Source organism: Camelus dromedarius, unplaced genomic scaffold, assembly GCF_036321535.1.
Source record: "Camelus dromedarius isolate mCamDro1 unplaced genomic scaffold, mCamDro1.pat HAP1_SCAFFOLD_185, whole genome shotgun sequence".
Taxonomy (NCBI): domain Eukaryota; kingdom Metazoa; phylum Chordata; class Mammalia; order Artiodactyla; family Camelidae; genus Camelus; species Camelus dromedarius.
In genome coordinates, this window is record NW_026989816.1 from 3812645 (window position 1) to 3840044 (window position 27400).

General features: G+C 39.8%; 1 protein-coding gene across 1 annotated transcript in view; it reads left to right on the forward strand.

Annotated features, from left to right (window-relative positions):
- LOC116151314 (trafficking protein particle complex subunit 9-like) overlaps positions 1–27400 on the forward strand; it is a 62165-nt gene that overhangs the window by 19598 nt on the left and 15167 nt on the right. The window contains exons 5-10 of the mRNA XM_064483899.1: positions 7276–7461; positions 9932–10156; positions 13190–13361; positions 15353–15536; positions 16293–16492; positions 16795–16918. The gene's annotated coding sequence lies outside the window, so the exon portion shown is untranslated. The remainder of the gene's footprint in view (positions 1–7275; positions 7462–9931; positions 10157–13189; positions 13362–15352; positions 15537–16292; positions 16493–16794; positions 16919–27400) is intronic.

Below are 27400 nucleotides of genomic sequence, written 5' to 3' on the forward strand. Positions count from 1 at the left end.
CCTCACTGATTTCTCCCAAGAGCAGTGTCCTCTCCCACCCCAGTATGTGAGGCTGTCAGCTCTCTGAGTAGGCCAGTCAGAGGCCAAGTCCACCAATCAGAAAATGATGAAGTACCCGGAAGTGGGTTTAATAGAAGAAAAGGGCTTCCAGGTAGTCCGTTGGGCTGTTCGAGTCCATTTGGTGTAAGGCTGTTCACTGTCTGTGGTTTAGCTGATTCATTGCTGTTGAAAAGTCTGGATTAGATGAAGGGATTTTAAAAGCAGAAAGGAGTGATTTCAGGTGGTATGTCCACACCGGTGAGAAGTGATGGATGACCGCCTGTGTGAGGCATAGACAGAGTCTTACAACCTTCATAAAACAGCTTTAAAAGCTCTTCCATCTGAGTGCACTTCATAAGGTGTCCAGATCATCACTGGTCATGCTGAGAGGGCAAATAACTGATGACGGCATAAAGGACACGGAGGCATCAAAAAGATCTCAGTCATGTTCCCTGTTTAAAGGATGTGGCACAGTGTAATATATTTGAGCTGGTTTTTCACTGAACAATTTTTCGTGTTTTCTGGGACTCCCAGCTCCCGAAGTTTCCACGCAGCTGCATGTCCCCTCAATGCAGCTCTGTCAGCACTTGTCCTGGGCTGACGTGGTGTCATGTGGAGCAGGATGGTCAGTGTCCCTGGCTCCTCCGAGCTCCGTCTCCTCATCCGCTGTGCTGGGCTTCTCATCCGTGTCTACTTAGAAGGGTTGCTGAGAACCACACGTGATGGTTGTCAGGGGTGATTTGTCATTGTCCCTGTGTTTGACATATAGTCAGTATTCGATAGAAACACATGTTTTTTATTATAGTTCTGGCTTCTACATTGCAGTGGTTTTTAGTCTGCATTTTTTTTATAACTTTTTTCTTATTTTTAAATAAGCACTATTTGGGGGGGGGGATTACTGGGGATTGAAGCCAGCACAATTTGTGCATGCTAAGCAGGTGCTCTACAACTGAGTAATACCCACCCTCCTTGTCTGCACTTAAAAATAAATATTGCAATACACAAAATAGCTCTTAAACACCATCATGGGACCTATTTTCTGTATAGACAATTGAATACATATGCTATTTCAATAAGAATAAACGTTGGGACATACCTTTCTGAATCTGTTTACTTGTTTAAAAATGATCATATCTAGTGATAAACACGAGTCTTTGATCCAGTACTTCTTAGGGTCTGCTTTGACATCATTGGAAATTACATTCTACAGAGAAGGCAAATTGGGTCTCGTTGATATTTGGATGATTTAGCAGATGATCAATTCTTTCAAAACTTGACAGTTTTGTATTTTAAACTAACTGCAAAGTTATCTTCTAGAAGTTGGAATTCCAAAGCTTGTGATGTGCTCAATAATTCAGTGTGTATGTGTTTGTGTCTGTGTGAACGTGTTTGTGTGTGATTTCAGGAAGGTAGAAATAAGTTCCATGTAGCCCTCTGATACCTTCTTCCTCCAGTTCAAGATGTAGGCATATATTTACACAAGTAAATTGATATTCTTTAGACATTTGACATATTGGTGGGAATACGAGGTCCTCACACTTGTTTCAGAAGTGTTGGGGAGCATCAGGTTTGAAAACAGGAGGGGAAAGAGGCAGGGAGGCCCTTCACACTTTGTGCAAGATTTGAGAAACAGTAGCTTTTCTTTTTTCTTCTAAAGCAAACTGGCGCTGAATTGTAACATACTATTAATCAGAATTGCTTTTCTGATCAGATACAAGTGCCTCAGAGTTTTCAAGGCAACATGAATGATAAAATCCGTTTTAGGAGTTATCTTTAAAGTAGTGTTAATTTTCAAGTAAAAGGCTATAGCCTGTTCTTTCTTCGAAGGGTAAAAGACGTTCTCATTGATCCAAGTGCATGATCAATGTGCTTAGTTTCTTTGGGGTTTTTTTCTTTTTTCTTAAGTGCTTGTTTCATTGTGGTTTGAATGAATGTTTAAAATTTCTGAATTTTGTTCTTTAGAACATGCTGATTTATCAGAACTGTTAAAAACCTGATTGATCTTTCGTCTTTGTTTGGAGGGGCACCCTTTTGATTTCTGTTGTCTGTTAAAGAGGGAAATTCTTCCTCTAGCCTACAGATCATTAAGTGAATGGCTTGCAGTGTGCCTTTAAAATTCTTTGAATGCTTTGAGCATGCTTGTCTAGTGAATTTTGAATTGACTCATAGTATTGACTTTGCTTTGATTCTGTGGCTTTTGCTCCTCTCCACAAGAATTTGAATTCCTGTTGCATTTTGTATACGTGTTCTTAACAGGGGAAGAAATTTTACATTTTTTACAAAGGTGGGTTTTCCTATCCCCTCTGAATGCCTTCTGTAATTGATACAGCGAAAATCTGTTATTGCAGTGCTTAATTATTTCATAAACAAATTTTTGGCTTAATCAGAATCAATGAGAAAGAGTGATAATAAAAAATATGAAAACCTTCCTTCCTTTGGAGAATAGAAATCAGGTGGTCAGGCTCACGCATGTTTTGTGCTTGACACACTTAATTTCATATCATTGTGTATCATGATTCCGAGATGGAGTTGCTTCAGGTTTTACAGATTTTTGTTTTAACATTTTTGTTGAATTCTTTCTCCAGGCTGATGTTTCCTGTTGGGTTTGTGGAAAGCGTAGAAGGGAAACAAATTCTTTGTTTTAATTTCAGGAGGCCTGAGTTGCTGATGAGAAAAGAGTTGAGGGTGGGCTGAGGAAAAGAATGACACGCCCTCTCCTCCTGGCTGAAACTGATGAACAATGAAATCAATTAAGTGTATCAGTATTTGAACAATAGAATTCAGTGAGCCCAAACTGGCAAGTTATGCCCAATGGAAAGTACTGAATTCACCTGCAGAATTAGGTGCTTTGCCAATTAGAAGCAGCTTAGAGCAATCAGAAAAATTAGTTCATAGGATGAGATATAAAAGAATGTAATATCTTCTACTTCTGAAACTTTTCTTTGTTAAGTTGTGTAGAGCTAAAATTAAGTTTCAAGCGCCAGGATTTAAGAGTCTGGGTGGTTCTGTGGGATCGTTATTCAGGGATGTGTCTAGATCCTGCTAGAGTGTCTGAAGCTGGCAGGAAAAGACACAGAGCTAGGATTTGTTATCCTAGGGTGTCCTCCATAATGGTTCCATATTGGTTACATGTGGGAGCCCAAGATTAGGTTAACAAATTGTAACAGACCACAGCAGCATGTCAATGTCCAGAAGAAAAATGTGTGCTTAGTAACTGCTTTGCAAGCAGGAGCATGTGCATCCTCACTCTTGTCTCCTTGCCTTAAAAAGCAGAGACAATGCTTTGCTTGCATAGTTGATGCTTTAGATAGCACTCTGCTCATTTCAAAGCAAGGACCCAGGCCCTCAGCTATAAAAGCTGGGCTTGTGTGCTTTTAGATAGTCTATTATCCCCAAAACAAGGACCTGGCTGGTCTCGTGGTCTGCTTTGTAATTCACATATCTAAAGAATGTATCTTATTCCCCTCACCCCATGACTTCCGTAAAGATACACTAAGCCTTTGTACTCATTGTGGATTCTACAATCTCTGTCTCCTCCCGTCTTTCCTCAAGTTCCTACTTACTTTCACACAACTGTTAATGACTTTTTACTTTCGTTATACACAGTAAATATAGGAGTATTTGAGAGGCTCGTGGACTTGGCTCCCTACTCCTTCTCTTTTTCTGGACTTTTCCCACAGAGTCTTGAATAATCATTCCGTGTCGGTACGACTTCTGCCAGCCATAACCCACAGTTCCAGGTGAGAATGATGCAGGTTTATCTCTCCTACCCAAGGGAGAGAGAGAAGAGAATTGAGATCTGCTCCCTTGTGGTCCCTTCCTTCCACAGGGCCACTCCAGTTCACCTGCAGCCTTCTGGCCTCTGCTGTCAGGGCCTCTGTCCCAGGACTGACTGCAGCCATTTTTTCCCTTGCCAACATTTCCTCTGCCTTTCAGAAGTTGGTCTCTTCTCTGCAATTCAACCCTGGCAGATGTGATGGTGGTCAGCGTGCTGGTGGGCAGTCACCTGGGGACTCCCAGGAGCCATGCTGATTCTCCTGAGTCTCTCATTCGGGGTTACAGAACTGTCGAGCACCGGAGGAAGCCCATTCAAGCGAGGGCAGCGCAGCATTGCATCACTTTCATTTTATTTTTGGAATTTCAGTGGAGAAATTATTTGTAGCAAACTGTTCCAGTTTTTTGGATGACTGCTTTCCTCACTACCATTTCCTTGTTGGATGTGGTACTTGTTTTAAGAACCAGGTTTCTTCTCTGGTTATTTCTAGCAGGTGGGCTTGCCGAATCCTTGATCTGCATTTGAAGCAGAATGCTTCATCTTGATGTCAAACTGATTTTCTTCATTCTGAATATTTCGTATACACTCAGCAACTGTTTCAAGTGAACTGCTCTTGTCCAATTTCGGTTAACTCACATTTGCTGATCTCCTGCTTTCATGCTGAGGGCAGTTTCTTCTTCCTGTAATAAAAGTTAGCAATTTGCATCTTCTATGGGAAGGTACTGGCCCGAGGTACTTTTGTTCTTAACAGTTTTAATACAATTCACCAATTAAAATTTACACCGGTTTTTACTCTATGCCAAGAATTGTGCATCCCAGTCAATCTTAGAATATTTTCATCCTCCTAACAGGAAACCCCGTATGCATAAGCACTCATTCCCATCTTCCCCATCCTCCCCCAGCCCCAGGGAGCCACTCTTCTCTCTCTGTGGATTTGCCTGTGCTGGACATTTCATGTAAATCGAGTCAATTCTTGTAAATGGAACCATCTATTGTGACTGACTTCTTTTCACACTGAGTAACGTTTTCAATGTTTCTCCACGTTGTTGCCTGGGTCAGTACTCCATGCTTTGCTATTGCTGAATAATATTCCACTGTATGGCTGGGCCCCTCTGTTAACCCATTCATCAGGTGATAGGCATTTTGGTTGTTTCTTCTTTTTGGCTGTGATGAATAATGGCTCCGTGAACATTCCTTTAGGAGTTTTTATGTGGACATTAGTTTTCAGTTCTCTTACGTGTGTGCCCACAGAGCAGAATTGCTGGGTCATTCAGAAACCAACTGTTCAACACTCTGAGGTCCTGCCAGGCTGTTTTCCAAAGTAGCCACGCAGCGTTACATCTCACCAGCAAGGGCTGCTATCTCTGATTCCTGTGTGTCCTCATTAGTTCTTGTTATTCTTTTTTTAAATATAACCTAATGTAGTGAGTGTGAAGCGGTTTCTCCTAGTGGTTTTGAAATGATTTCCCTTACAGCTAATGATTTTGAACATCGTTTCATTGTGCTTATTGGCCATTTGTATATTTTCCTTGAAAAATACCGTTTCGGATCCTTTATTCATTTTTTAATTTAGTTGTCTTTTTTGTTGAATTGTAGGAGCTCTTTTTTATTTGGAGATACAAATTCCTAATCAGATAAATTATTTGAAAATATTTTCTCCTGAGTGTTGTTTTTTTCACTTTCTGGATGGTGTCCTTTGAAGCAAAGTTTTAAATTTGATGAACTCAAATTTATCTCTGTTTTCATTTTCCTTGTGCTTTTGGGGCAATATTTAAAATCTGAGGTATTTTATTTAAAATTTACATATAAAATATCTTAATTTTTAGGACCGTCCTAGGAGACGGGTGCTGTTGTTATACCCAGTCTATGGATAGGAGGCTGAGATGCAGAAAATTTCACTGACTTATGAGTGTCAAAGCTACCCAGTGCTGTGGGAGTTCAGAGCCTCATGATTGTCCCCAAGCATCTGTGCTCTTCACCACCATGCTCCACTACTGCCTGGAATCGTTAATGAAAAAGTCTTTCATTTTTTGGTTTCTTGTTTGTTTGTTTTCTCATTGGGAACCTCATCTCCTCATTTTCCTTTCGGATATCAGTGTAGGTTTATTTTAGGTCTCATGTAGGCAGAAGAATTGCTATCATTTAACTTCTTTATTACTCACTCTCCGGTGATGATTGTTGCTATTTGACCTAATCAAGTCATGCTTAAGTCTTTCCTGCTCATGACACTGAAGAGTCATGACTTACAGAATGCTCAGAGAAGAAAATAATTGATTGATTTTATTTTGCTACCCAATCAAACCAATCAAATAAAAACCCCGGTGTTGACGCAGACGGTAAGCCCTCCAGAATAGGGTCACTGTCTTCCTTGTGTTTCGTTTGTTTGGTCACAGTGTCTGGATAGTGACTTGCTGTCCAGCAATTTTGTGAGGATACGGTGTTCGTGAATCATTGTAAGGACAGAATTTTGACAACAGACTGTATTGGTCATTTCACGAGGGAAAAGATAATATAGAAATACTGCTCAGATCTATTTTAAAATTAAGTTTGGAATGTTGAGAAGAGTTCAAGAAACCATACAAAGATCTTTTTCACTTATTTTAGATCTATCTTAGGCATATTATGATTACATAGCAGAGTAACTTATCAACTAGATTTGACAAGAGGGGTGTATTATTGATTATTTGTTTTAGTTGAAATATTCTACCTGGGAAAAAGTAATCAGTGCCCATAAATGAACAAATATGTTTGTATTTCTATGTAACATGGGAGCAGACTTCATATGTTTCTATATAATATATATGACTGTGTGTTTTAATCTGTCTGTCAGTGTATTTATAGTTTTTCAGCAATGTTCTAACTTTAGAATTCTTCTAAGAAAGTCACCCCCAATTCTAGCGCAGTTTGTACTATGTATCCTGTCTTATGCATGGGATTCCACTGTCTCCTCAGGGAGGAATTTCCTCCCCTACTGAGGTAGTAGCAGAGTTAAAGGAACTGTGATTTCTAGGCCTTTGCTCTCCATGTGTTTGCATTTGGCTGTCAATCGCGAATTTCCATTTCTTGAGTTTTCATTGTTCAATTAGAATTTTTGAAAATAAGTGTTAATATGTTGTATTTGTCTCCCTAGAAACTTGATGTGTTTGTGCTTTTCAGTTTTCAATTTCTTAAAAATGTAAATGCACTCTTGTTTTTAAGTAGTCCTTTTTCACTAGATATTTGTTTACCTCTTTATAGTTAAAATACATTTTTTCCAATGAATTAATCGGTGTGCATGTTTTAAAAGATACCTTACTTTTTATTTTCCTTATTATAACAATTATATTCATTCTAGAGAATTTAGAAAATAAGGATAAACACAGTAATAACTTAAAAATGGCCTTTAATCTCACCTAGAGATACAGTTGTAAAATTTCAAATTGAGAATTACAAGTCCTCTCATGTTGTTCTTCTTTTTCAAGATCGTTTTGGTTACTGAGACCCTCGAATTCCCATATGAATTATAACAGCAGCTAATCAGTTTTTGCAGAGGAGACCGCTGGGATTGTGATCGAGACCACGCAGAATATACGGAACACTCTGGGGAGCACTGCCATTCCAAGAGCACTGTCTTCTGATCCAGGAATGTACGTGGAGTGTCTGTCCAGGTATTTAGGTCTTCTTTAATTTTTTTTCAGCAATGCTTTGAGTTTACAGAATATTATTTTACTTTTTTTCTTTGCCTTTATACTGAGGACAAGTGTGCAAGGTACCGGGATCAGAAGTGTATTTTAGCCCCTCCCGTTGCTGCCAACATGGTCGCTGCGCTCTTGCTTTGCCTTGTGTACAATCTTGCACAAAATAGGACCTCAGTAACTCTCTCTTGAATGAATGATTATATGATTGTAGGATGATGCTTGAGAGTCCTTGTGATTTTTTCCTCCAGCCTTTCCCCAATTCTTAACTATGCCCTTTCTCTTCCTATACTCCAGCCTGGGTTTCAGCCTGCCTGTGGCATTGATTTTCCCTATCTGTAGACTCTTCCTTTCACTGGTTCACGATAATGTTACATGTGGGCTGTGGAAACTTGTCAAGAAAGAACAAATCTATTGCATGCTAGTATTTTTACAGTGTGGTATTTTTTGTCGATTGAAATTAAATCAGGCTCACCCCCTGAGCCCTCCCGTGAGCTCTTTTCACTTTCCTACATCTGATACTGCTCTGGGTGCTACATATGCCCTTCCCCCAGCCTTGGTTTTTGGGTTGAGTAAGTCATCATCAGTGGAGCCCTCTCTTTAAAAGATGAAGAGAACATTGTCTCCTTCTCCCTGGTTGGGGACTTGGATGAGATGAGATACCAGATAAAGAATGGAGCTCCACCTCATTCTGACCCCCGCTCTTTCCGTTCCGTTCTCCAGAGGAAAATAGTACAACTCAACAGTATAAAGATTGATTGTGAGCTAATGAGATAGACAAGACAACCGATCATTTATTAAATATTCTTTCATGCCAGAAACAAATGTATTATACACACAAAAATCACACAAAGCATGATAATATCGTGCTTACAGACGTGTGTCCGAGTTCGAGTCCTGCTCTGGAGTGACCAGTACTGTGAGATGGAGAACTGGTAGGACGGCTTAGGCTCTCCAGGACTGGTTTTCTGTCCTGCAGTGATGGGGCTCGCTAGGCTTCCCTCCCCCGTAGAGGTGCTGTGGGGTGTAACTGTCACGCGTGCACAACTGCTCGTTCCTCCTAAGTGCAGGAGAGCATAGCTTTTGCGGTGATGGCTTTATAACAGCCCCGTGTAGACTCTCAGTGCTCCGAAGGGATGCCTTGTGGTTTGGAGATGGGATTCTCATTTCTGTAAATACCCAAGGATTGTGGTATTGAGCCCTGCTGATTTGAATCTATTCTTTAGAAAGTACATATTGTAGATATATTTTTCAAGCATGTGTGCTTTTTTTCTTTTATTATTTATAGTTCTACCCTCTCATCACTTGGTGTGACTTTTCATGGAATCCAGGAAACAGTCCTAAGCTACCTGCCTCTTCACTCTTCTCCGTGGTGGTTTCCTTCCCTGACTAGAAGAGGGTTTTGCACAGGAACTTTTATTTGTTCCCCTTTTCTTGGAGTCTCTCTTTCGGTCTGCCCATCTCTCATCTGTCCATCTGTCCATTTATCTACCCACTCATTCTTCTGACTTGTTCCAAAAAGCATTATAGGCAGCTTACAGAAGAACAGATACCAAATAAACAGGTAAGAAAATGGGGCCAAGTTCAAAGTGTGAGGCTAGGAGGCGAGCCTGTGTGAGGGTTGCAGCCGTGAGACACACGCCTCTGCCCTGTGACTTATAAGATCGACAGCAAGAGTGTACATGATGCTCCCAGCAGACACAGGCTAACAGGGTTTGTGGGAGATGCTCACTGGCTGTGAAATAAATAAGTGGCTCAGGAGAAGCCCAACCTTTCCAGCTACAAAGGCTTAGGAGAATATTTTGAGTGTCTTCCAAAATCAGGGTATTGCATTGTTTCTTTTGTCAGAGTTCTATGTATAGTTGGTTACATTCTATACCTGGAAATTTCTCCAGAACTCCTTACCAAGTGAGTGCCATTGCTCGGGAATGGGGTGGTTCTGCTCATTGACGGGGGTTGGCCAGAAACCGAAAATGACAGCTTCAAAGGAGCCTGGGATTTGTCAGTTATGTTTTGTCAGTGCTGTAGATTTCAGGAAATGCTTTCACACTTTCTCTCCATCTGAGGCGGCAGCGTGCTCTCTTAGCAGCATCAGGAGCTCAGAGCCACGGGATGTTGGGGGATGACTGCACTGCCTTCAAGACAGCCAAGCTAGTCACTGCAGGCGTGGTCCTTTCACATAGTACATTTCATGTTCTTTAGTAGAAGGTTTCAACAGGGAGTTAATTAACTGAGTTAATTAACATTTAATAAATATGAAGCTTTGATGAAAAGACGGTTATAGGCGGAGTATAAGTTGTGAACACTTTGAAAACGGTTTCATTACTGAAATTTCAGTAGGGAAGATACACAGTTTATCTTATTTATGCCTCTCTTTTAAAGTAACAAAGAAACAAGACAGAAAAGGCAGAGGATGATTTCTGTTCTTCCTCTCGGCTTGCAGGTGCCCTCACATCCAGTGGCATCCATCCAGACACCAACAGTGACACTGGCCATGCTCAGAACTGCCTCAGCCCTAAAGACACAAGTGACAAATAGAAGGGGTCTGCGCCCTGTTACATCAGGTTCTCTCACTTTTTGGGTCCTTATGTAACTGCGCGGTGTTAATCAGGATCGCCCGTTCTACATTGTGTGGCGCTGCTGCGGTGTTTCCTAGTTATTTGTTTCTGTAAGTACTCGTGTATTATTCTCCAATGTGTGGTACTACACATCTAAAAATGCTTTTTTCAGATGAAAAATAATGTATATTTAATATAATATGTCTGAAAAAAGGGACAAAAACGGCTATCCAGTTCCCACTACTCAGAAATAATAATTAAAACTTTAACATCTTCTTTCTGTTCTTTTCATCAGTGTGTATCAGCTCTGTCATAAAAACCAGTGAGCACTCTGTGCCTGTTTACTGTGTGGAGACCTCCATTTTCCATTCGGCTTATTACATGTTTTTCTACAATATTCTATCTCCCCTGGCATGATTTTTAATGACCAGTATAGCATTATGTCTTGTGGAGGCATCGTCCATTTTACTTCGGGCTTAAATAAACTTTTAAATTCCAAGTGTACTTAACTGAAATACTGAAAAGAGACCTGTGGTGGTACCGAAAGAGCCCTACCTCCCTTCCCCTTATTTCCTGAGTGTAAAAGCTGTTGCCAATGTGGTGTATATATTTCATGACCTTTATGCCTATGACATATATATATACCCATACATACATACATACATATAAGAAATCTATGTATATGTGTGTATATATGCTTTTTTGAAACATAAGGCCATACTATATGTTTTCTGCAGCTCGCTTTATTCACTCAGGGGTATATCATAGACGTCCTCCCACTCCAGACTCACCCGGTCCTTTCAGATAGACTGGAGGGGTCTCCTGATATGCAGGTGTGGTCTCTTGTGCAAGGACACCTTTGGTGGGAGAGTGCTGTGGACAAGGCCCTGGGCCACGGGGAAACGCCGGCCCCCTCAGTGCCCACAACTCGCCGTGATTTACCGCATCATTGTCTTGAGGGTGGACACTTAAGTTTTCTCCAATTTCCACTGTCAGAAAGGATGTTTTACTGGCATCTTTCTTTAACAGACATTCCTGTGATCTTGTATGAGCATGCCTTTAGTTAATTCTTCTGGAAATTTAGTCCCTGGATGTGACATTTACGTTCATCACAGGCTACTTTCAAGTGACTAGAAATTCCTTCTCCAATGTGGAATGAAAAATGTAGAATTACTTATGTAACCAATTCTCTATTGCTGGATATGATTTCACTTCAGCTTTTCTTCCCACCAGTGTAAACAGTACATTTATTTGAACTGATTTTTTTTCTAAACGAAACGATTCCTAGAAGTGGGGTTGAATCAGTGTGTACACACGTTTTTCAGAGTTTACATATCCATTGACATGTCATCCTCCAAAAAGGTCGCTCACAGTTTTTCTCCCACAGATGGACACTAGCTACAATATCTTTTAAAAATATTTACCAATAAGATGAGCAAAAGTGCTTTTTCATTGTTTTAGTTTGCATTTGATGACCAGTGAGGTATTGAGCATTTTTCACTGATTAGCCATCTGACTTTTGAAAAGTGAATGATCCATTTTGTCCTTTGCACAAATTTAAGTGAGGAAGCTTCTTTTTGCTTTGTGACAGCTCTTTGTATGTTATGAACATTAATCCCTTGTCTTCATCAACATCTATCACAGAGTTTTTCCTTGTCATTTCTTTCGTTTCATTTTGTTCAGTAGGTTTATTTTTGTTGTGGCTCAAAATATTCTTAAGATAGTAAATGTCTTCCTTTTGGGTTTTATCTTTGTTATTATTCTTAGAAATACTTTCTTATAATGGTATAAATCTCTTATGTAGGTTTATTTAATGTCTAAGATGGAGATGATAATAGTACTTGTTATAGTGAGGGGAAGTTGAATTAATGTGAGCAAAGAGTTGTATTTGCTGTTACTAGTATTTTAATATTTACATCACTATCTGTAATTTTTTTTGTGGTCATTATGACAGGAATAGAATTTGTTCTTTCCAGGTGATTCTCTGATTGTCCCAGGACAATTATCGAATTCATACTTTGCTCTTTGATTTGAAATCCCACATGTATAAAATACTTATGTAGAATAGAGTCTCTTTTTGAGCTCATGCTTTATTTCTGTCAATCTTACTTCCTTACTCCAATGCTATATTTTACATATTGTAAAAATTAATTTTTATCTGACAGTGCGATTTTTTTTTTGTTCTTTTCTTCCATCCCAAACTTTCTTGGCTATTATTATGACTTTATTATTCCTGAAGAATTCTAAAATATACTGTTCAAGTTAAAAAAAAAAGTCTGATAAGAGTATTCATGGGAATTTTATTAAGTTTTGAATTATTTTTAGGAGAACTTCCATATTTACAAAACTGTTTTCCTCCATGCAATATGTTGATGTCTCTACATTCACAACTCTTATTTACCCCTCAGTACAGTCCTGTAGTTTTCTCCATGTACAACATGGGCATTAATTTTGAGTTTTTTCCAGATTATTGTTGATGTTTTTGTTAATTTTTTAAGTGAGAATTTTTTGCTATTATATTTTTTAACTGTTTAAACTGACACCTAGGAAGGCAGATTCGGTTTGTAAATACTCACTTTGTAACAAATCATTTAAAATTGTAAGTATTAAGTAATTGTTCCAGGATCCTTTCTTTTGTGTTTTTAAAAATTTGTTTCCAATATTATCAAAATGGTCATAGCTAAGAAGTATAGGTGTGGAGACAGATGGAGAGAGGTAGTGTGGTTCATGTACAAACTGTGAGCACTTTCATGGCTGCCTTTAGGCTGGAGAAGCCCCAGAAGAGCCCAGGTTAGACCAGGGGTGGCTTTGTATGCACTTGAAAGCCAGCTTTCCTACCTGTATGGTGAAGCCTGGTAGGCGTGGCAGGTAGATGATCAAGGTCTGATCAAGGTCATTGGCTGCACAGAGCGCTGTGTCTGTGAGAACTGGAGTCCATCGCCATGGGAAATGCTTGGTGCCAGGAACACTGCAGGGGAGCTGGGGAGTCTGTGTGTTAATGATTTTCCAGTCCTGGGAGTGGGAAGATCAGACTCTGCATTCAGATCTGAGTTTGAATTCATCCTCTCTTATTTACTGGTCCTCTGACTTTTGACAAGTTATCTACCCTCTTTGAACTCCTATTTTCTTGTCTCTCAAAATAGGAGAATTACGGCCTGCTGCTAGAGTGTTTGATCAGGATAAATGATTTGTTTCTATAAGATGCCACGTACAGTCACAATCTCAGTGAGAAATGGGCTGTCACCTCTTCATCTGCAACTCAGTGCTCGACAGGACATCGGGGCAAAGCCAGTCCGTAATTTGTTTGTGATGCAAGTAGGAACAAAATTAATGTCTTGCCTTTCCCCTGCAGTATTCTTACTCCTTTGCTTCATTTACTTCTTTCCTCCTTTCCTTTCCCCTCCTCAACCAAAAGATCCAGAGACTCTCTCAGAACGCTAGATTCAAATTACTTTAAAGGGTGTCTCATCCTCATGAAATGACAGTAACTTAAAAAAAATCTGTACAGATCCCAGACGTCATTGTATTTGATTTACACACACACACGCACACCCACCCACACACACAGTCAGCCTACCTACAACTTGCTGAGGGAGAAGGACCAATTTTTCTGAGTTTTCATTCACTGAGAGTGAGAGCAAAGTCTCTTATGCAGACTTTCACCTTGCTTAGTGCATGGTGTTTTTAATTGGATTTCTGCTTTGTGGCCATAGAACTATTCTTATAGAAGAGAGGATGTGGAGATATAGACATTCTGCTGAGATATTGGTGTCAACATATTTGAGTTGGAAAGGACTTAGGACAGCATAGAATCGTAACTTTTTATGGGTGAGAATCCATGATGGTGTAACTTGGACAAGAACCCGGGTCTTCTGTCTTCGTGTCCACTTGGATGAAGAGGCAACAGGGCGGGAGATGGCAGGGATCCTTCTTGCTTGAGTTCCAGGGTCTTGCTAGTTTTCACTGCTCAGCTGCCTTTAGTTTAGGTCCATGTGGCCTCTCATGGGAAGGTCACTCTGTCCTGAAAGACTGAGTTTCTAATCAGCAAAAAGCCCTGGACCCATTCATATTTCCCAGAGTTTTTCTGCTGTCCTGCTGACAGTTTATATAAATGATACCTAAGAAACTACTGGATATAAAATCCTTATTGTTATCATTTGCCCTCAAGTTCCATAGGAATGGGGTGCTGTCTCAGGCTGTCTAAGGCTAGATCTGAACAAAGATAGGGTGATAGGCTGTGCTGCTGGACCCTCCCCAGTCGAAAGGGATTTCCACCTTAGTTTTTAGAATCAGACAGATGAGTTCAAATCTTGCCTTTACCAGTTATTAGCTTTGTGAACTTGGGGAAGAAACTGTACTTGTTTGTGTCCAATTTTCTATATCTGTAAATAAGTTCAGTATTTATTTTAGGGTTTTTGTTTTAGAATTGAATGAGCTAATTCCCTCATTTATACCTAAAATACTGATCGCGTGGTTCTATGCTGGTGCCTTGGTAGAAGATTACTGAGGGACTCAGCAGTGAGAATGCAGGTGGGGGACCCCTGGATCATAGAGCTTATATTCCAGGATATGCTTGTAAAAGATTGGATGTGCAGTGGATTTTTAGTAAATGTACATTCTTTCCTTATCCACATTGATTGTGTATATATCTTTGTACAATATATGAACAATTTTTTATTGCAATTTAAATATCTTTGTAGTATTTAAATTATGTAGCTATAAGAAAATACGTGAAATAAAATGATTTGTCTTTTATTTTCTTTTCAACATGCAAAACAAAATAAAATAGATAAGAAAAAAAGGTTTTGAAGGAGTAGAAATAATTTTATTTCTGTGGAATCAATTCCCTATGTTAGGTTTTTTAGTTGTGTTGTTAAACAGCATATAAAATTGATAGGTTTTGACTTCAGTGTTGATAGCTAGGTGAGTGTAGTTTTTTTTGTGGTTGTCTTTGATGAATTATTTGCACTAGATCATAAATGATGTGCATGTTACATATTGGAAACGAGGAAAGAGTGGAGACATACTACCTCCAATGCATTCATCTTGTTACCAAGTCGAAACTCGTACTGCTTGCTGTATGACAGGCCAATAAATCAGGAGATTGAGGTGTTGGAGCAAGGAATAGTGACTTTATTTGAAAAGCTGGCAGACCCAGAAAATGGCTGAATGACATACTGGAGAACCATCTCACCCAAGTCAGAAATCAGTCCGCTTTTATACTAAAAAGGGGCGGGGATGTGGTTGGTTGTTGCAAACTTCTTGCGGTACGAATTGTTTCTCCTTGGAATTCTTTGTTCTTGCAGCTGTCCACGTGGGTCAAATCATGGTGCCACTCTAAAACCTCCAAAAAAAACCAAAGTTGATTTTCTATTTTGCAACTTGCCATCTCAACATAAGTGCAGAAGAGTTAACATCGTGAAAGCTCAGAGCCCGGAGAATAGGCTTTCCTGGATATTTCATGCTAAAGGCAACTTTCTCTTACAAAAGGTACAGAGATACCAAGTCTGAGCCTAGAAAACAGCAAAGGTTTAAAGCCAAAGGAACAGATCTAACATGCAGTCAAATTTATTCTTTTCTATTATAATTTCTTTTTCCACCACATAAATAATTTTAGTAAGAAACATGAGCAATTTTTTTACTTTTGCTTCTTAGTAACGGATAAGTGGGCCAAATACATTTATGAGAGCAGGGATGCTGTGCGGGCATTGGGGTCACAGCAAACTCTTGTTGGGGTGGTCGACTCTGCAACATGTCTGATGCCCCGTGGGTGTTGGTGAGGGACCCCATAACCAGGGGCTCTCTTCAGGAACCAGCATATGGGCATTGACATCTGGAGACCTCTTTTTCAGCTGCCGGAAATTTTTTCAGATACTGTGACTGAAAAACCACTACAGCTGGTGATAATTAGGGAATAAAGGAAGAGGAAAAGGGCTTGGATTAGATTAGAAGAGAAGGACAGAATATCAGGGAACCTGGGGGCTTGGCAGTGGGTCCTTGGGAGAGAGGGGAGCAGAGGTGGGGAAAGGCACGGCTCTGGAACCAGCTCCTGCACCTGTCCCAGGGCCCAAGTCACACAGCTTTTAATTGGCCCAGGACGCTCTCCTGTCTGGATGTCACCCTGGGCAGAACCTTGAGAATCGAAGGTAAGGGGTGGGCAGCACTCACCTAGGGGATCACTGAGGACTTCGTTCAAGTCCACGGTGCCTTTACTGGTCATGTGTCTTCACTTGCCCTTTATCTTAGGATCTGAGGAGCAGGAGCAAGGAACGCAGGGAGAGATCCAGGAAGACATCTGACTGTGTTAAGAGACGACAGTCACAGCCACACGGGGAGCGATGACACTTGCAGCAAAGTAAAACGACTTCACAACTATTGCATCAGAGCTGCCGGTGTGAGAGAGCCTAAGCCTGTCTCAGAGTGCAGGGGACAAGTGGAAAGGAATGGTAAATTTCCACTGACAGTTGAAATTGTGTTAAATAGCCTGCTACTGTTGCTTGTATCACTTGAATGAATGCAGGCATATTTCTATGGGCATTTATATGTTTACTCAAACCCACCAGCCACTCTTGCCCCCATCGGGGATGGGCTTTCTCAAGCACAGTGCACCTCCTGGTTGGGTGGGCCATGCTGCGGGTCCTCGCCTGGGGCCGGGCTGCTGCAGGGCAATGAGTCCCCGAGGCACGGCCTGCGAGACACGACAGGAACACCTCTGCTCTTGACTGAGGGCCTCCGTTTCCCCCTGCAGTGTAAGAATGCTGGTGACTGAGTTAGAAGCACGCTTCAAAGCTGTCCATGTCCTTGCCATCCAGAAGCGGAGCCTGGGAGCTTCAGAATTTCTCCAGAATGCGGTTTACTTTCATCTTCGACAGGTGAGTTTATGTCCTTTTACAAGTGGAGGAATTACTGCAGTTTTCCTGGAACTTACTCACCACTAGTCCATCTGAATTTTCTGTGCTTGGATTCAATATGGCATGCTAAAAATTCTGGAGTCAGATCTTGAATCCCTGATGAAGAGGATTATTTTATTTCTTTATACGATAGTATTTTACTTTCAAAATTCAGAGTTTTCGGTTCTTTCAAAAATTTTTTGGGGGGTTGGAGAAACAACTTTGCTCTTACCATCTTTGTGACCTGTTGCTATATGCCTCTCACCTGTCTTCTGTCACTTGTGAGGCGGTTCCTTTTGTGACCCTGTCAGCATTGTTCATGGTATAAAACATAAAGTCTGTAAAAGTACAGTCCCTTTTACTCCAAAGACATTCCACAAATACTACTTAAATCTGGGTGTGGTTTTAAGAAGACAGAATCATTAGAACATGTACTTGCAGGTTGCTAGTGCAAAATCCCCAAATCAATAGTCTATCTCAACATCTAAAATCTTTCTAATCTACCTTGGATTTGTATGGATAAGTGAAGCAGTTTGCTAAGAACTCAAGACCAGGGTTAGAATACAGGCTGGTGTAGCTCAGCAGGTCCTCCCATGCTGATGCTCTGCCAGAGGGCTGGTCCTAGGGGAGAGGGCGTGTCCTCCCCTCCCTGAGCTGACAATTTGATGGCAAAGACCTTCATCAGGTGAAGACCTTGACGTTCTTCTAAAAACAGTGGGTTTGAAATCAGTCCTAAAAGCGTGGGAGTGACAGAATCCCATTTGTCTCAAGTAGGGGAGAGTGGCTTTGGGGCCACTTGGGAGACTCGTGAGTCCATGTGGGCAGTGTTGGTGGCTTCCACTTGACCGTTTGGACGGTCAGTGTGTAAAAGCGAACAGATTGAAGGCATGTTTAGATGGTAAAAAGGAAAGGATGAATGCTGTCTGTGAAGGTAGGATGGAGGAAGGAACAGGTTTCTGGGTGGATTAATGAGGTAAATTATGGTCCTGATGTGCTCTGAGGAGGGAAAGCTGTAGAGGGATTTCTGGGGGATTACTGATGAGTACAGCTGTGGGTAAAGTGAAAGGCTGTTATATGTGTGGTTTGGAAGCTCAGGTGAGAGCCAGTAGTGAGTAGGGGGAGGGGAGAGAGACTTTCAAATCAGTTTGTCTTGTGAACATACAAATAAGGATGAGTAATGACACACTTAAAACCTCTATATTCTGTATTTAAAGCCCAGTAACATTTTGCTATATTGACTGCAGAGGTTCTTAATTTTTTTTTAATAGAAATAAAATAAATAGAAACAAAATAGTGGAGATAATGAACATCATAGAGTTGATGTGTGTTCTTGTATGTATTTTCATACCTCATCTGTTTATAACCATAATCTACAAATAGATCGCTTGCTTAGCATAAGAGTTAAACAGAGGGACGTGACACACAGTGTTGGGGCTTGAAGCTGATCTTCTCGGGCAAATTAAGTCACCTCTCTGTGCCTTAGTTGCATCTTCTGTGACTTCCCCCCGGCCCCTCATCACAGCTGATTTCCTAGACTAGATGTTGGGAGGGAGGCTGCTGAAGGGAATAAGAAGTGGCAACTTCTAGGGATATTGAAGAGAGAGACAAAAACAGATTAAAGCCGATAAACTGAGTAAAAATACCCTCAAAAGAGAAAGATTCCCGCAGTGTTTTGAGCCCGTTAGCGTAAGGGAAACAAAATCAGGTAGACCCAAATCTCTTGAGCATGTGAGTATTGTGAGTGGGAGGGTGTCATCAGAAAAGTGTTAAGAAAAGGCCTTTTGGTTTCCCTAGACGTTTCCAGTAAGGATGGGGAGCAGAAGAGAAAACCCCCTGCTTCACAGTGGAAGCTGCTGTTTTTTGCAAAACTGACCAAAGTTTGGAGACCATTCATCAGCGGTGCTGGCAAATGAAGAGACTTCGGGATTGGGTGGGGCACTTGCTGTGACTTCCAGGTGACCTGCTGGCTGGGGGCTGTGAGGCGGGCAGTAGGTTTGCAGGGTGACCCGGGCATAATCCCTGGCTCTGAGGCTGCTGGTCTGACTAGCAAACCTGGGCACCCGCAGTCCTAATGGGGCAGCTCGGGATGTGGCCTGGGACACCTGCTGAGCTGAGGGTGAGAAGAGGGCTTCCCTGAGGGGATGTCATGCGGAGAGTGGAAACGTCCTCCTGCAGGGGAGGAAGAGCCTCTGAGCAGGGTGCTGGATGCACAGGCAAGACCAGCCTGAGCACGGAGGCTTCTGGGAGCCAGAAGTCATACAATGGCCCGAACCGCTTGTTCCTGCAAGACTGCAGGGAAAAGATGCTGAAAAATTAGGCTAGGGTCAGACCCTGTGGTGTTTTATGAATGCCAGTAAAGGACTGGTCAGGCAGGCATGAGAGAACCCTGTGGGCGTCCCAGCTGGGGCGTCACGCCGGAGGGAAGAACAGAGTTATAGACTTTGCCACTTATTAGCTGTGTGACTTTGAGCAAGATCACCCCGCCTCTCTCTATATATATATCTTCATCTGTAAAGTGACAGAGTGACAAGCTCGTGTCATCAGAAGGCTTAGTTTCGCTCTGATCCTCTTTGTCCAGTCCTGTCAGTGCTGCCCTGTGAGGTTCTGCAGCGGCTGCTCTTACCCTGAGAAGGGAGGGCGTAGAGGGACATTGTAGTGCCCGAGGGCAGGAAGGGGTTGCTTTAAAAGCTGACATGTTGCCGCCTGCAGCTGCAGGCCTGCAGGCAGTTTGGTTGAAGGTCCTGCAGGGGACTATGGAGGCCTTAGGTCGTGGAGAGTACTTTGGATGCCTTAGCTTCGTCTTAAGTCTTGTTTTCCCTTGCGGACCGGATTTGCCTTTCCAGATTGATGCTGAAGATTTGGGCTTCTAGTAAAGCTGTTTTCAGAGATGGGTATATACGTAAAATATCGTATAAAATAAAATGATTTATTTAACTTGTGGGACTTCGCAGCTGTTGGGAACAGCTCTGTTGTCCTGGTCTTCACGGAGGACACCAAGGGTCAGCAGAGCATGCGGGAGTGCAGGTAGCCTGCAGTGCTGCTGCGGGGTGTTCTCCCGAGTAAAGCACTCTGCTGAGTTGACTCTTCTCTGAGTTTGGTTGCCAGATGAGCAGACAGCAAATTAATGAGTTCTGGTGGGATTGTATAATGACAGGAAGAAAGAGGAAACCGTAGTTTTTCCATACTAAAACACGCTTTTGTTTCCTGATCCAGTGTGTTCCATTACAGAATTGATGAGTTGTGTCTATTCTGGGACTTCATTGAAATAAACGTTCAGCCTAAATGTTAAGAGTTATATTTTATTTGGCTGGAGGACTCGAGCCGGTATGGCAACCTCTCAGATCACTCTGAGGGACTGCTCCCAAGAGGTAGGGGAGGAGCTAGGATATATAGAAGTTTTACAATAAAGACCAGGTAGTTGGAACAATAAAATATTGCTTGTTATCTAAAGAAAACCAGATATCTCAAGATCAAGTATTTAGTGCTTTTCTGTGTATGGGAGTAAGCAAACATTTGTGTCATTGAATTCATCCCTTTGGCAAGTACCTAGCTATCTAAGGCCAGTATCCTGTCCTTTCTTACTCTGATTCCGCTCAGAGGGCACCACTGTGAGTGGCTGAGAGGCTGGGCTGCAGGCATGCACTCGCTGGGGGTGGCAGCAGCAGCTGATGACTTGGTTTCAGCATTCTTTGTTTACTGACATGGTTGCAGTATTTTCATTCACAGTGCTCCCCCTTGGTCCTAAATTCTGCCAATATTTTGAGAGACATTTCATGACCAATTTTGTCCCATGGTGCTAGGATGGCTCAATCCTAGTTCAGGTGAAGAATCTTCTGAATTGCCATTCAAGGTGTTAGTTTTTTATCAGGCCCTGTTGATACTAAAAATTCTCTGGATCACCTGTCTTACTTGTTTGTTATTATCCAGGAAGTGTTTTCCCTTCATTGCTCATTCCCATACCTAGAATCACACTATTACAATTACTTTATTCAGGGTTATAAATTTTATCTATTTCTTCAAGATGTTTAGCCATCATCAATTTTGTAGGCCTAGTTACACTTTGGGAAATGTAACAGACAATTCTATAAAATAGACAGGATATAAGTAATACAGCTAGTAACGTTAATAAAGTCACGATTAAGAATTTAATAGTCGGGAAGTTGTATTTTGGGGTTAAAATTTTGCTTGTGTTTCTGACTGAGTTTGAGTGATCTTATGAGAAAGTTCATATTTATGGTCAGTCTCAGAGCAGGTATTAATTGGTCAGGTGAGGTCTCCCACCTTGTAAGATCAACAGAGGCCTAAACAGAACTATAATTTCTTTTTAGAATAACGTTTCTGAGGGCTATAAAGTTAGAGCTTGGAGTAGGGAAACCCACCAAGGTAACACAGAAGAACTAGAGATAGGTAATTTACCATAAACTTAACAATTGGAGTAGTTCATAATCAAAGGTAGGAGAAATTATCACAGTAATTTTTATGCAGCCCTGGTACGGTGTCTTGGGTCAGCTGTCTACCTCAGATATCGTCTTCTTCTCATCCTGGCCTGGTAGCTTTTTCTCCATTTGGGCATTGTTTTAAGGTGAGCAGTGCTCTATAGGCCAGTGCATTGCAGTGGCTATTTCTGATAGGAAATGAACCCGAAAGTCCGTTTCCTTCAGCTTTGGTGTGTATGGTCTATTTAAGAGTACCTGATAAAGGGTCCTTCCATTCAGGTTGGAGACAGTTCTTTAAGTCATGCCTGTTCCAGTTTGTATAATCCCCTGGCTGCAGGTCATGGGGCATTGGAACTTTACCCAAGGATAAATTAGTAAGCTTCAGAAACAAAGGTAGAGTATCCTATTAATAATTCAGTTAAACTGTACAGCAATGTGACATAACAGCAAGGAATGATTGGGAAGTGTGTTAGTAAATACGGACGTCAATTAACAAAACTAGAATTTAATATCCACTAAAATATAATCTTTTTTCTCTCTAAAGTTACCCTCATTTTTCTCAAATAAAGCCATGTCAAGATTAATTTATTTACATGTTGTCTGATTAATTGATCATATAGGCTTTTTTAAATTGGCTGTGTTGGAACTTTTAATTAGGAGTCTCAGGGTAGAATGTTAATAATGTTTGCTAAGGCCAGGAAAGCCCCGTCAACGGCTTGTCATGGATTTCTGCCTTACAAATTTAGGTAAATTCTTTTCTCTTTAAAATCCTTAAAATACCTTGAGATTCCTATATCTGTTAGGAGATGATCTTCCTCATTTGTCTGATAGAGCCACTGGGGACCTAAGAGTTTTTAGTCTATTGAGGGATCAGGTAGAGAGAAAAGATAACTGTTCCAAGTCTGATTACATAGGTATAATTTATCAAATTGCTGTGAATCATAGCTAGCTTAAAGAGAAGAGATTCTTTATGTCTGGGAAACAGGTTAAAAGACAGTAGTATTTTAAACAAAATCAAAAATTATAACCATATTCACCAGTTTACTCAGTCCCATGTAACTAATTCTTTTAATCACAGTTTTCATTGGAAATTTAAAATTTCTTACCCAGTTTAGTTCACTGCTATAGTTTGAAATTTATTAGAAATCAGTAAATCTCCTTGAAGAGCAAGCATTTTGCAAAACCATCAGAAGACAACCATTAACTGTCTATAAATGACAAAAGATTTAAAATCATGGTTAAACACCGTTACACTATAATCGATAAAGAAACCTGGTCACTATACCCAGAATTATCACTGGTAACATTTCAGATATACCAGAATTTTAGGGAGTCCATATAATTTCTACAATATCTATATTAATAATATTTTCTCATACAATATAACCTTAGAAGTTTTATTATTCATTTGACAATACCGTGTTATTTAACATGCCAAATGAAATTTACTAGATTAAAATTTCTCTTTGGGATGTTTCAGGGGCCCTCTGTAGCATCCCAAACTTAACTGGAGATTAAAAGAACTTTAATTAGAAATTGATATTTGGGGAACTTGTTAAAGGTTTTCAGAACACTTGGTCAGATAAACATATAGATCACTGTAACGTAGTACTAATTCATTAACAAGAAAATGCGTCAAAGGTAATGGCAGAACAGATCAGTTAAGTGGTATAAGAAGCTTTACAATCTGTTACTGAAGGTGGATTAACATTTTAAGAAAAATTTTTCCTCTTAACAGCGAGAAAACCAAATCTAGTCTTGTACCTGCTTACTTCTAAGATTCATTTACTTTGCCCAAGTTGATTCTAAACTTAGCCAATTCCGACCACGTATGAAACTTTCCTCAGGGTTCCTCTTCCACAAGACTTCCATAGCTTTCTCTACTCATATTAGTGTGTCCCTTATTTTCTCTTCCATTCAGAAGTAACCAGCTTCAGGAGAAATTCACTATTTTTCATTAACAAAATATAATTCCATTCTTATATCTTCCTTTGCACATTTATCTTACTTTCCTAGGATACTGAGATCATTCCCTTAATAATAGAGACTGTTTCAGGGTGGCATCATCCATTTATTAGTAATTCTAAACACCTTTATTTTCTCTGTAAGAGGAAGTTACATGTTAATAATTCATATTTCAATCTTATTTTATCTGAAAATGGCATAGCTATTTAATAAAATCCTATCATTTGACTTAATTTAGCACAACTCTAGAATTTAAAGATACCAAACATTTAGAGATTATCTTAAGCATACATTTTAAAAATATATTTTAAAAATTTACCCAAAGCTCTCATCTCATTTGCATTTAATTTACTTAAAATTTTACCACACCACATTACTGTTTTTTTTTCTTGACAAATCTGCAACAGATATAACAGGATCTTATTTGACTTTCGTTAAACCTAGGTACAGTAAAAGCATTATACTTAATATTGATGTCTTTAAAGATGTCTATATTAATTAGAACATTCTTAAACTAAACAATATCAAATATTATCTTAATATTGAATATTTTCCAGTTCACGTGACACTGAAAATCAATTTGTTCAGTTTTTATTTTAAAAATACTTAATTTTCAAGCTCTTATTTTTTACGTCAATTAAGCAGATCTCTTTGACTTTGATTTTTTTTTTTTAGCTGTAGAAATATCTCACATCAATAATGTGTACACAGTCTTATAAACAGACAAAAGCTAGAGATCTCATAGCTTCACTTTAAAACTTACTTATAAGATAGGTATAATAATAGTTGGAGTAAAGTGAATTTGCTTGCTCAAATCACTAAGGCTTGCTATTTATGAAACAGACATTTAAGATTTCTTGACAAAGTCTGAAGGACACGTCAGAGTTCTGAGTTCTAAAATGCCAAAAATTTCTTGGGCTTAAGTTTTATTTCGTTGAGCTAATTAGTCTCAGTCCTAGGTCACTGTTTGCTGTATTTCCATTTCTGATCTGCAAGACAAAGACACAATCTTCCAATTCCCCAGAGAACTGCTCTGTCACCCAGACCCAATTATCTCTCCTTAATTGGCATTTTTTTTTATCAGTGAGAAGAGCTGTAAACAAAGAATTCCGTGTTTTAAAACCTTAAGGTTTAATTTATCATGTTTTCCAAAGCTTGCATAAGGCATTTAGTAAGGTCTCTTTTCCTTGAGTTATAAGTTAAACCCAGGGTAAACCTCTTATTATATTTTTTTATTAGCCACTGAATATTAGTTTTTTGTTTTACGTTATACTGGACGGCTCATGTAACTCTGTTGGTTTCTTTTACTTTGTTCAATTAATATTTTCTGAGGGACAGATTTGTGCCCAGAATTATAACACCAAGAAGGGGAAGCGTTTTTCCATTGAAACGTATCTATCCCACAACATAATTAAGCAAAACTTTTATATAAAGACCATTTAAATATACCAATTTTACAGACTTTTATCTCAATTTTATTAAATCTTATACCTTTAATTTTTATATTTATGTTTTAATCAATAATTCTTATTTCTAGAAGTAGTGCCAGAAGCCTTTTTTTTTTTTTTTTGGTGCATTGTATCTAATTTTATAGAAAAGTCTCTAGGATGCCCAAGTTTCAGCCAAAGAGCTTAGACCCTTCTCAATTTTTAATTTGATTAATTGGTCTGTTGTCCCAATCATTGATCAAGTATTTCAGTCTATATATACATATATTTTAAACTGCGGCAAATAAAACGGACTTGTTTGAACTTTAATGTTGGGGGGCAGTAGGTGATCTCTTTGGCCCTTTTTTTTACTTTATGTAGTGTAGTATCAAAACCTTGTACCTAAATCCAAAAATGTCCATTTTATTTATCTCATTCAAAATAACCATATAAAAATATTTATCCACTTGGGATAAGCCCCTTATCTTTTATTTTTTGACCTTTTAACAATCCTTTTTCCAGTTATTCAACCTAATTAACATTAATTATTCTAAGTTTTTATTAGCATCCCTAGAACCATTTATCGGAAAGGAAAAACACAAATGTAGCTTTTCAAACCAGTTTTATTTTTTTCACTAAGTTCTTAGCTTAACCATTAGATATATTTTTCTACCTTTAAAATTGATTTTAATAGATACCAATAAAACAGCTGTTTATAATGAGATCTCTTTCAACTTTCACCAATTTAAAAGTTTTTCCAAATTAAAGGATCCATCATATGGCCATCAATTTATATATATATATATATATATATATATAATAATATATATATTATTATATATATATATATAGTGATTTTAAACCAATAAGATGAAGAGGCTCTTCCACATGAGAGTGGGGGTGTTGCCTAAATAAAATTCAAAGGTTTACTCTTCAAAAGCTAAAGGCCTTTGTGGTCCAGGCTGATGAAACAAAGTTTAAGATGGCAAAATATCTGACAATTGGTACAAAGAATTGCTTAGAATCCCAATTTATTTGCGTGGCCACCATATGTACACAATACTTGAACCTTTTGTATGGCAGAGTCCAAGGTTTCCTTAAAAAAAAAAATAAACTTATATATACATACATACACACACTTAAAACACCCAGAGAAAGATAAAACGTTTACATTTCAAGGACACAGGAAGAGAAATCCAAGTTCCCCCTAACGGGGATTTTGTTTTTATAAGTTCAGAATTCCAAAAAATGTTTTTTATCAGGCCTGGTTAGTTAATTTCATAGTGAGTTTTTTTTTTTTCTAACTCCCAATTAATGCTGTAAGTTTTGTACGTACATAAACCTGGCTGGGGTAATAGTTGGAGGCTGGCAATCTGTCATTTTTTCTTTTCTTTTCTGTTTTTTATTTTTTTTTTTGAAAGTTCTATGCCACATTGTAAGGTCGGGTTCTCAGAATAAATTTGCTAGTAAGATTTCCCTCAGGGACAACTCTATGGCATGAAGTCTTTGCCTCTACCACTCCTGCAAGATTCTCTGTCACCAGAGAAAGCTGTTACCAGCCAGGATGAGGATCCCATTTTTGGAGTTGAAAGGTTACTCATAAGAGTTTTACTTTTATCCTGAAAAATTCAATGGAGGTAACCAAATTGAGGAAAACATTAGAACAACCTCTTACCTAACCACTCAGCCCTGAACCCAGTGTCCTTCAACTTGGACACACTCGGGACGTCTCCACTGGGTGAGTATTTTCCTGGTATGTTTCCACCAGCCCCACTTCGGACGTCTCCGCAAGGTGGGTATTTCCCGTTATCTTTCAACCAGGCCCCACCCAGTATGTCTCCACTGGGTGGGTAATTCACCCCAGTATCTTTCAACTGGAGGGCCAGTTACCTGGAAACACCACCAAATAAAACTCAGGATCATCAAACAATATGTGATTTCCGAGAACCAAGAGAGACTCACCCAAATTCATCTGGACTCCCCGAGGAGGCAGATGGGCACAAAGGGCCACTTATGGTACCAAGGTTCCAGATACTTGGAGAGTTCAGGTGGAGAAAGTCTGCTCTGGGTCCCTTCATGGTGTCCAAAACTGTTGACTGAAATACATGTGCAGCCTAAAGGTTAAGAGTTATGTTTTATTTGGCAGGACGACTCGAGCCGTGATGACAGCCTCTCAGATCTCTCTGAGGGACTGCTCCCAAGAGGTTGAGGAGGAGCTAGGATATATAGGAGCTTTACAACAAAGACCAGGTTGTTGGAACAGTAAAAGATTGCTTGTTATCTAAAGAAAGCCAGGTATCTCAAGTTCAAGAATTTAGTGCTTTTCTATGTATGGGAGGAAGCAAATATTTTGGACTCCCTGAATTCATTCTTTAAACAAGCACCTAGCTACCTAGGGCCAGTATCCTGTCCTTTCTTATTCTGAGTCTGCTCAGAGGGCACCATTGTGAGTTGCTGCAGCTGCTGGGCTGCAGGCCTGTCCTCGCTGGGGGTTGGCGGCAGCCGCTAATGACTTGGTTTCAGCACTCTTTGTTTACTGACATGGTTGCAGTATTTTCATTCACATTGTAGTATTTTCATTCAAGGACTGATTATGGATAATCTGCAACCTTGGAAAGCAACCGAGATGGAATTAC